Raw genomic sequence first — 10,000 nt, 5'->3', positions numbered from 1 at the left:
TGATAGGAAATGCCGACATCAATACGTGTTCAGTTTGGTTTATCGCTCATAGGTCTTTTTGACCATCGATCCCTGATTATAACTCTCAATTAAACAGTCAGGAGAGTAAGGCATGCCCATCGATATCTCATCGACAGGCGATACCGCAAGAACGGCCAACGACACATCAGGTGATCGATTATTGCTACGACTTTTGCTTAATCGTTTCCACTCCTTAGAGAAAGAAACCCCCGGGGACCGTCTCGGTCGCAAGCTGCTCCGGTCCCTAAACAACCTGCGACAAATGATAGGAAATGCCGACATCAATATGTGTTCAGTTTGGTTTATCGCTCATTGGTCTGTTTGACCATCGATCCCTGATTAAACTCTCAGTAATCCAGTCGGGAGAGTAAGGCATGCCCATCGATATCTCATCGACAGGCGATACCGCTTGAACGGCCAACAACACATCAGAGGATCGTATCTTGCTACAACTTTTGCTTAATCGTTTCTTCTCCTTGGAGAAAGAAACCCCCGGGGACCGTCTCGGTCGCAAGCTGCTCCGGTCCCTAAACAACCTGCGACAAATGATAGGAAATGCCGACATCAATACGTGTTCAGTTTGGTTTATCGCTCATAGGTCTTTTTGACCATCGATCCCTGATTATAACTCTCAATTAAACAGTCAGGAGAGTAAGGCATGCCCATCGATATCTCATCGACAGGCGATACCGCAAGAACGGCCAACGACACATCAGGTGATCGATTATTGCTACGACTTTTGCTTAATCGTTTCCACTCCTTAGAGAAAGAAACCCCCGGGGACCGTCTCGGTCGCAAGCTGCTCCGGTCCCTAAACAACCTGCGACAAATGATAGGAAATGCCGACATCAATATGTGTTCAGTTTGGTTTATCGCTCATTGGTCTGTTTGACCATCGATCCCTGATTAAACTCTCAGTAATCCAGTCGGGAGAGTAAGGCATGCCCATCGATATCTCATCGACAGGCGATACCGCTTGAACGGCCAACAACACATCAGAGGATCGTATCTTGCTACAACTTTTGCTTAATCGTTTCTTCTCCTTGGAGAAAGAAACCCCCGGGGACCGTCTCGGTCGCAAGCTGCTCCGGTCCCTAAACAACCTGCGACAAATGATAGGAAATGCCGACATCAATACGTGTTCAGTTTGGTTTATCGCTCATAGGTCTGTTTGACCATCGATCCCTGATTAATACTCTCAATTAGAAGGTCGGTAGAGTAAGGCATGCCCATCGATGTCTCATCGACAGGCGATACCGCATGAACGGCCAACGACACATCAGAGGATCGTATCTTGCTACAACTTTTGCTTAATCGTTTCTTCTTCTTGGAGAAAGAAACCCCCGGGGACCGTCTCGGCCGCAAGCTGCTCCGGTCCCTAAACAACCTGCGGCATCAAATGATAGGGACATCAATACGTGTTCAGTTTGGTTTATCGGCTCATTGGTCTTGTTTGACCATCGATCCCTGATTAATACTCTCAATTAGAAGGTCGGTAGAGTAAGGGCATGCCCATCGATGTCTCATCGACAGGCGATACCGCATGAACGGCCAACGACACATCAGAGGATCGTATCTTGCTACAACTCTTGCTTAATAGTTTCCACTCCTTGGAGAAAGAAACCCCCGGGGACCGTCTCGGCCGCAAGTTGCTCCCGGTCCCTAAACAACCTGCGGCATCAAATGATAGGAAAAGCCGACATCAATACGTGTTCAGTTTGGTTTATCTCTCATAGGTCTGTTTGACCATCGATCCTAGAATTCAACTTTCGAGTAAGGCATGCCCGTCGATATCTCATCGATAGGCGATACCGGTTAGAACGGCCAACGACACACATCTAGGATCGCATTTACTCTTCCTTGGATGGATAACCAATACCCTAGGACGTTTCATCGCGAGCTGCTCCGGTCCTCAAACAACTCGCGAACCACCGATAGGATGATATTAGGAATGGCCGACTTTCATCCTTTAACTCTCAGTTCTGCTTACCAAAACATAGGTACTTGGACCTTAAAGACCACTATATGTTCCCCGATCGGGGGCAATCGGAACGTCCTATCCATCATCAACATCGTTTCACTCATTCCGAACCACCAAATTGGACAGACAGTACCATGTTCACCAACCGATTGCTTCAACTTCGCAAACTGTATGGTAAGTTCTACTAATTTCACATCTTACCATCGACTAATAGTGCATAATCCCACTTGGAAATCACTTTTCCTTGGTCCTCGGACCTTCTACGACAACGTCCAACAAATATCCGAAGTCGTTTCCCAACTTAGACCAAGCATTTCGTATCTTTACTTCTAATCCGATTTTTTTCTCTCATAATTGACGATCAAAATCTAAAAACCACATTTTGAGCCAGAAGCAGTCGTCCGATCGTCCTGGGGGTAGTCTCAATCGATTTAGAAGGGCCCCAATTCATAAAGATACGTACTCAGTCAAATTCATGCTTCTGGCTCACCTACCCCCTATATAGAAAACGAAAGCGTACAGGCGTGGAAAACGTGCCATTTTTCTCCATCACGGACTTTTTTTTTCTCGTTGCACCGACTCTAGTAAAAAAGTGAAATTTTTTACTAGTTACCAACTTTTGCAAATTATCATCGGATATCACTTTTCATGGTCTATAGTAAGTTCTTATCACGTTTTAGTAGTTTTTGAAAAAAAAATTTTTTTTAACTTTTCAAAATTTTTCAAAACAAAGTTTTTGTAGGCGGTTTTGTGTTTGGAGGGTTACTAGTCTCGGGGTCACTGTTTGACCAAAAAACCACTATATATCATTCGAAAGGTAATTTCAAGGGCTACAAAAAATTGTTCTACGGCACCCCCCTCCGACGTCTAGTATTCGAGTTATTGGCCAAAAACCATCACTTGAGCGATTTTTCGTTCAGGGTACCCGACTCTAGTAAAAAAGTGAAATTTTTCTCGATTGACCAAGTGTTGCAAATGACCATCGGATTTCACTTTTTATGGTCTATAGTGAGTTCTGATCACGATTTGGTACTTTTTGAAAAAATTTTTTTGACGCACTTTTCAAAATTTTGCAAAACCAAAACTTTTTAGGCGGTTTTGTGTATGGAGGGTTACTAGTCTCGGGGTCACTGTTTGACCAAAAAACCACTATATATCATTCGAAAGGTAATTTCAAGGGCTACAAAAAATTGTTCTACGGCACCCCCCTCCGACGTCTAGTATTCGAGTTATTGGCCAAAAACCGCAACTATAGCGGTTTTTCGTACAGGGTACCCGACTCTAGTAAAATGATGCGATTTTTACTAGTCTAGGAACTTTTTGGTCAAAAAATCAAGTATATGTCATTCGATAGATAATTTCAAGGGCTACCAAAAATTGTTCCACGACACCCCCCTGCGACGTCTAGTATTCGAGTTATTAGCCAAAAACCGCAACTTAAGCGGTTTTTCGTCCAGGGTACCCGACTCTAGTAAAATGATGCGATTTTTACTAGTCTAGGGAACTTTTTGGCCAAAAATCAAGTATATGTCATTCGATAGATAATTTCAAGGGCTACCAAAAATTGTTCCACGACACCCCCCTCCGACGTCTAGTATTAGAGTTATTAGCCAAAAACCGCAACTATAGCGGTTTTTCGTCCAGGGTACCCGACTCTAGTAAAATGATGCGATTTTTACTAGTCTAGGGAACTTTTTGGCCAAAAATCAAGTATATGTCATTCGATAGATAATTTCAAGGGCTACCAAAAATTGTTCCACGACACCCCCCTGCGACGTCTAGTATTCGAGTTATTAGCCAAAAACCGCAACTTAAGCGGTTTTTCGTCCAGGGTACCCGACTCTAGTAAAATGATGCGATTTTTACTAGTCTAGGGAACTTTTTGGCCAAAAATCAAGTATATGTCATTCGATAGATAATTTCAAGGGCTACCAAAAATTGTTCCATGACACCCCCCTGCGACGTCTAGTATTCGAGTTATTAGCCAAAAACCGCAACTTAAGCGGTTTTTCGTCCAGGGTACCCGACTCTAGTAAAATGATGCGATTTTTACTAGTCTAGGGAACTTTTTGGCCAAAAATCAAGTATATGTCATTCGATAGATAATTTCAAGGGCTACCAAAAATTGTTCCACGACACCCCCCTGCGACGTCTAGTATTCGAGTTATTAGCCAAAAACCATTCATACTTGAGCATTTTGCTCATTTTGCCTGTACGGGTACCGGGGACTAGTAAAATCAGGCCAATTTTACTAGAGTAGGGGTCCTTTTTGGTCAAAAAAACAACTTTTGCTCGTTCGATAGGGAATCGATAGGGCAACAAAAAATCGTTCTACGACCCCCCCTTCCGATGTCTAGTATTCGAGTTATGGGCCAAAAACAGTTTATAGCTAATTTTTCACTCGATTTTTCACCAAGTATCGCACATTACTCCGGTTCTATACATTGGATCGTCAATCTTTAAGATTTTATGGGTAGTTCCAACTGTTTGCTACATTTCATCCATACATCACCAACCGATTCAATGTCTGTGCTAGAAGTTATTAGAGGAATAAAAAAATTTACCCTTGGCTTTGGACCGTACAATTTTACCCATTTTTTTGGCCCATATTTGCCCCATAGCTCCGCCGGTATCCAAGATATGGCCACACTTTCTTCTGGCCATGGGTAGATGGCACTTGTGGCTAGATTTCTTCCATGCACCACTAATCGCTACCATGTCTGTGGCCGGAGCTATTCACGAAAGCGCCTCGCGAACTTGGTCGGATTTTTGGTCCAACTTGCACCATTTTTGGCCCATATTTGCCCCATAGCTCCGCCGGTATCCAAGATATGGCCACACTTTCTTCTGGCCATGGGTAGATGGCACTTGTGGCTAGATTTCTTCCATGCACCACTAATCGCTACCATGTCTGTGGCCGGAGCTATTCGACGAACAACCATCGCATTTACCTAGGTACTTTTTCGGATTTTTGGTCCAACTTGCACCATTTTTGGCCCATATTTGCCCCATAGCTCCGCCGGTATCCAAGATATGGCCACACTTTCTTCTGGCCATGGGTAGATGGCACTTGTGGCTAGATTTCTTCCATGCACCACTAATCGCTACCATGTCTGTGGCCGGAGCTATTCGACGAACAACCATCGCATTTACCTAGGTACTTTTTCGGATTTTTGGTCCAACTTGCACCATTTTTGGCCCATATTTGCCCCATAGCTCCGCCGGTATCCAAGATATGGCCACACTTTCTTCTGGCCATGGCTAGATGGCACTTGTGGCTAGATTTCTTCCATGCACCACTAATCGCTACCATGTCTGTGGCCGGAGCTATTCGACGAACAACCATCGCATTTACCTAGGTACTTTTTCGGATTTTTGGTCCAACTTGCACCATTTTTGGCCCATATTTGCCCCATAGCTCCGCCGGTATCCAAGATATGGCCACACTTTCTTCTGGCCATGGGTAGATGGCACTTGTGGCTAGATTTCTTCCATGCACCACTAATCGCTACCATGTCTGTGGCCGGAGCTATTCGACGAACAACCATCGCATTCACCTTCTCGTTGCACTTCTTCGGGAATTTGGTGCAACCAAGTTTTCACTATAACTTGGTCATTTTCCGTCCATCGGACATGCGGTTTTGGGTGTCGATACTTGACACCGCACGCTACAATATGTTCCTCCACGACCATGTGGTCCGATGCTGCCAACAGGAGCTATTCGAGGAGTACCGATTTTTCACCATTAAAAATGCTCGTTTTTGCACCAACTTTTGCCTATAACTCAGGCTGTATCGATCGGATCTTCAATCTTGAAAAAGTTTTGGATAGGTGGCATCAAATGCTACATTTCGTTCTTACACGTTAACTTTGTCCGATGTCTAGCAAAAAAGTTATTCGCGAACCAAGTCCAGAACCCATGCAATGGCTGCCCTCATTGCATACATCACGGCGGTTAACTCTCGTTACTCTATACCGTGGACTTGGTACTTTTTCAGGCATTCGTTGCTACTTCTTGGTTCATGATATTCGTTTACGGTCTTCACTAGGGCATTTGGTGCTCCTTATCGGTTCATGATATTCGTTTACGGTCTTCACTAGGGCATTTGGTGCTCCTTATCGGTTCATGATATTCGTTTACGGTCTTCACTAGGGCATTTGGTGCTCCTTATCGGTTCATGATATTCGTTTACGGTCTTCACTAGGGCATCTGGTAATGGGCTTCCCACTTTCTACTGATCGATCCATACTCACTTGCGTGCACCTAGCCTAGGAAGGTTTCCTTGGGCTTCCCATCTTTCTACTGATCGATCCATACTCACTTGCGTGCACCTAGCCTAGGAAGGTTTCCTTGGGCTTCCCATCTTTCTACTGATCGATCCATACTCACTTGCGTGCACCTAGCCTAGGAAGGTTTCCTATGGCTTCCCATCTTTCTACTGATCGATCCATACTCACTTGCGTGCACCTAGCCTAGGAAGGTTTCCTATGGCTTCCCATCTTTCTACTGATCGATCCATACTCACTTGCGTGCACCTAGCCTAGGAAGGTTTCCTATGGCTTCCCATCTTTCTACTGATCGATCCATACTCACTTGCGTGCACCTAGCCTAGGAAGGTTTCCTTGGGCTTCCCATCTTTCTACTGATCGATCCATACTCACTTGCGTGCACCTAGCCTAGGAAGGTTTCCTTGGGCTTCCCATCTTTCTACTGATCGATCCATACTCACTTGCGTGCACCTAGCCTAGGAAGGTTTCCTATGGCTTCCCATCTTTCTACTGATCGATCCATACTCACTTGCGTGCACCTAGCCTAGGAAGGTTTCCTTGGGCTTCCCATCTTTCTACTGATCGATCCATACTCACTTGCGTGCACCTAGCCTAGGAAGGTTTCCTATGGCTTCCCATCTTTCTACTGATCGATCCATACTCACTTGCGTGCACCTAGCCTAGGAAGGTTTCCTATGGCTTCCCATCTTTCTACTGATCGATCCATACTCACTTGCGTGCACCTAGCCTAGGAAGGTTTCCTATGGCTTCCCATCTTTCTACTGATCGATCCATACTCACTTGCGTGCACCTAGCCTAGGAAGGTTTCCTATGGCTTCCCATCTTTCTACTGATCGATCCATACTCACTTGCGTGCACCTAGCCTAGGAAGGTTTCCTATGGCTTCCCATCTTTCTACTGATCGATCCATACTCACTTGCGTGCACCTAGCCTAGGAAGGTTTCCTATGGCTTCCCATCTTTCTACTGATCGATCCATACTCACTTGCGTGCACCTAGCCTAGGAAGGTTTCCTTGGGCTTCCCATCTTTCTACTGATCGATCCATACTCACTTGCGTGCACCTAGCCTAGGAAGGTTTCCTTGGGCTTCCCATCTTTCTACTGATCGATCCATACTCACTTGCGTGCACCTAGCCTAGGAAGGTTTCCTATGGCTTCCCATCTTTCTACTGATCGATCCATACTCACTTGCGTGCACCTAGCCTAGGAAGGTTTCCTATGGCTTCCCATCTTTCTACTGATCGATCCATACTCACTTGCGTGCACCTAGCCTAGGAAGGTTTCCTATGGCTTCCCATCTTTCTACTGATCGATCCATACTCACTTGCGTGCACCTAGCCTAGGAAGGTTTCCTTGGGCTTCCCATCTTTCTACTGATCGATCCATACTCACTTGCGTGCACCTAGCCTAGGAAGGTTTCCTTGGGCTTCCCATCTTTCTACTGATCGATCCATACTCACTTGCGTGCACCTAGCCTAGGAAGGTTTCCTATGGCTTCCCATCTTTCTACTGATCGATCCATACTCACTTGCGTGCACCTAGCCTAGGAAGGTTTCCTATGGCTTCCCATCTTTCTACTGATCGATCCATACTCACTTGCGTGCACCTAGCCTAGGAAGGTTTCCTATGGCTTCCCATCTTTCTACTGATCGATCCATACTCACTTGCGTGCACCTAGCCTAGGAAGGTTTCCTTGGGCTTCCCATCTTTCTACTGATCGATCCATACTCACTTGCGTGCACCTAGCCTAGGAAGGTTTCCTTGGGCTTCCCATCTTTCTACTGATCGATCCATACTCACTTGCGTGCACCTAGCCTAGGAAGGTTTCCTTGGGCTTCCCATCTTTCTACTGATCGATCCATACTCACTTGCGTGCACCTAGCCTAGGAAGGTTTCCTATGGCTTCCCATCTTTCTACTGATCGATCCATACTCACTTGCGTGCACCTAGCCTAGGAAGGTTTCCTTGGGCTTCCCATCTTTCTACTGATCGATCCATACTCACTTGCGTGCACCTAGCCTAGGAAGGTTTCCTTGGGCTTCCCATCTTTCTACTGATCGATCCATACTCACTTGCGTGCACCTAGCCTAGGAAGGTTTCCTTGGGCTTCCCATCTTTCTACTGATCGATCCATACTCACTTGCGTGCACCTAGCCTAGGAAGGTTTCCTTGGGCTTCCCATCTTTCTACTGATCGATCCATACTCACTTGCGTGCACCTAGCCTAGGAAGGTTTCCTTGGGCTTCCCATCTTTCTACTGATCGATCCATACTCACTTGCGTGCACCTAGCCTAGGAAGGTTTCCTTGGGCTTCCCATCTTTCTACTGATCGATCCATACTCACTTGCGTGCACCTAGCCTAGGAAGGTTTCCTTGGGCTTCCCATCTTTCTACTGATCGATCCATACTCACTTGCGTGCACCTAGCCTAGGAAGGTTTCCCTTTGGTACCGACTTCCATCTACGCACTCGATATAACCTAGGTACTTGGTACCGATGATGGTTAACACTCAAGCATTTCTTGCATCCTGCGTGCAAGGTACCAATTTTCACTTCTTAGGTACGTTTATGGGCCCGCATTTATCCAATATCGCTCCGATGGCCTTTCGCATTATTTCATCCGATAGCCCTTGCCAAAAGCTACCAAAAGTTCCTCCACGGCCATGTGCTCCGACGCTTAGTTTAGGAAATATTCGAAAAAATTCATCTTAGGAAAAATTTTCTTATTGGAAAATCACCTTAAATCGATGGCCATTTTTTGGGCAAAAACTTTAACGTCTTCCCGACTTTGCGGGAATTGCGAATTTTAGGCACCCAGAGAAAATCTTTTACTTTAAGGGGGCGGCCGCGAAGTTGCCCAAAGTCTCGGACACAAAAATTCTCAAGTTCCCCACTCTAGTAAATCGCCCTATGAGTATCTCCTGGCCCGCGAGCTCTGCGAGCGGGCCAGCTTCGGCGATTTTTGCCTTTTCGCCTAGGCGGTTCTTCTACGAAATTGGTCCACAGCTTTTGCTCAGAAAGCTAGCATTTGTTGCAACAGTTAGGTGCTTGGTACCACATTTTGGTATCCATTTGGGCATTTGTTGCAACTACTCGGTACTTTGGCCCACATTTCGCTCTACTCGGGCCTCTATGGTGCTACTTGTCGGTACTTTTGGCCAACTTAGGCCAATTGGGTGCAACTTGTGGGTACTCTGTGGGTACTTTAGGGCATATTGTGTCTTTCGGGTGAACCTTCGCGATACTTCATGGGTACTGATGGCCAACTTAGGAACATTCAGTGCAACCTTTGGGCCTAAGGAAATTTGTCCAACTCTTTGGACTTAGAAAATTTTCTGGACTTAGAAAATTTTCTGGACTTGTAAAAATTTTCAAATGTTCAATTTGGCCCACATTTCGCTCTACTCGGGCCTCTATGGTGCTACTTGTCGGTACTTTTGGCCAACTTAGGCCAATTGGGTGCAACTTGTGGGTACTCTGTGGGTACTTTAGGGCATATTGTGTCTTTCGGGTGAACCTTCGCGATACTTCATGGGTACTGATGGCCAACTTAGGAACATTCAGTGCAACCTTTGGGCCTAAGGAAATTTGTCCAACTCTTTGGACTTAGAAAATTTTCTGGACTTAGAAAATTTTCTGGACTTGTAAAAATTTTCAAATGTTCAATTTGGCCCACATTTCGCTCTACTCGGGCCTCTATGGTGCTACT

The 10,000-nt window shown here is 45.6% G+C and overlaps 1 long non-coding RNA gene across 1 annotated transcript in view; it reads right to left on the bottom strand.

Annotated features, from left to right (window-relative positions):
• Window positions 1–1,675: 1,675 nt before the first annotated feature.
• LOC125773768 (uncharacterized) overlaps window positions 1,676–10,000 on the bottom strand; it is a 23,673-nt gene continuing 15,348 nt past the window's right edge. The window contains exon 3 of the long non-coding RNA XR_007420358.1: window positions 1,676–1,692. This is a non-coding gene — a long non-coding RNA (uncharacterized LOC125773768). The remainder of the gene's footprint in view (window positions 1,693–10,000) is intronic.

This window comes from Anopheles funestus (assembly GCF_943734845.2).
Source record: "Anopheles funestus chromosome X unlocalized genomic scaffold, idAnoFuneDA-416_04 X_unloc_52, whole genome shotgun sequence".
Lineage (NCBI taxonomy): Eukaryota > Metazoa > Arthropoda > Insecta > Diptera > Culicidae > Anopheles > Anopheles funestus.
The sequence above is the reverse complement of the archived record's forward strand: the minus strand, read 5'-3'. Positions and strand labels throughout refer to the sequence as shown.